Here is a 1,181-nt window from a genome sequence, read left to right as displayed (position 1 = left end):
GCTTATCCCATATTGACGGTAGGGTAGCCAATGCATCCACCATCTGGTTCTCATTGTACGTCAAGTGTATGAACGAACAATTAGAGAAGTTACAAACTAAAGTCCTGAGATAATTGACATATGGCTTCAACCTTTTTTCTTTCAATTTCCACTTGTTGAATCACTACATTGGAGTCCCCATAGACCATCACCTACTTTGCTCCTACTACCAATCCAAACAAACACGCTTCATAATCTGCCATGTTATTTTTCACTTTAATGTCCAATCTTTTTGCCAATTGGTAGCATCTCTCCTTCTGGCGTAATCAGAACTACTCCTAACCTTGTACCTCTTGCAGTCACAGCTCCATTGAAGTATATCATCCGTTCTTGGATCTCAATTGCCCTTAGATTTTGATGAGCTAATGATGCAGCTACAATCTAAGCCAGTGAACCTATCGATGCAGACTAGTACTAATGGCGAGTATCAAGGTCGTATTCTCGGGAAAGGGTGAGCCTAGAACTACTCCACTTGAACTGCCAAGGCTGCTGTAGAATCTAACTGGTTGACCACTCCCTGCTTAACTAGCCGACTCCTAGAGGATTGCCACTAGTAGTTGTTGATGGCCATCTCCTTTATCAGATCTTGCGCCTGATCCGGCATCTTACTGTTCAAGGACCCACCTGCTGCAGCATCTACCATCTGCCTAGTAGCAAGGTTCAAACCGATATAGAAAGTCTGAACCTGCATCCATACTGGTAATCCATGGTGTGGGCAACATCGAAGCAAGTCCTTGTACATCTCCCAAGCATCATACATGTTCTCGTCATCAAACTGCACAAAAGAAGATATGTCATTTCTCAATCTAGCTGTTTTAGCAAGAGGAAAGTACTTATATAAGAACTTCTCAGCTAAAGAACTCCATGTCGTAATAGTGTTGGCTGGGAGTGATTGCAACCATCTCTTCGCTCGGTCCCGTAATGAAAATGGAAACAACCTCAACCAGATGGCATCATCAGTCATTCCATTTATCTTAAAGGTATCACAGATCTCCAAGAAATGGGCTATGTGCGTGTTTGGGTCCTCGCTCGGCAGTCCCCCAAATTGCACACTATTCTAGATCATTTGTATTACGTTCGGCTTTATCTCGAAGTTATTGGCTGCCATAGGTGGTCATAATATACTGGTCAGTGTCCCCTCA

General features: G+C 43.3%; 1 non-coding gene across 1 annotated transcript; it reads left to right on the top strand.

Moving 5' to 3' along the window:
• The first annotated feature begins 740 nt into the window (after nt 1–740).
• Nucleotides 741–847, top strand: LOC112534316. The gene has a single exon (XR_003078612.1). It is a non-coding gene; the product is annotated as a small nucleolar RNA R71 (small nucleolar RNA).
• Nucleotides 848–1,181: the final 334 nt, after the last annotated feature.

The sequence above is a fragment of the Ricinus communis genome, chromosome 4 (genome assembly GCF_019578655.1).
Source record: "Ricinus communis isolate WT05 ecotype wild-type chromosome 4, ASM1957865v1, whole genome shotgun sequence".
Lineage (NCBI taxonomy): Eukaryota > Viridiplantae > Streptophyta > Magnoliopsida > Malpighiales > Euphorbiaceae > Ricinus > Ricinus communis.
This window is presented reverse-complemented; position numbering and strand designations above follow the sequence as displayed.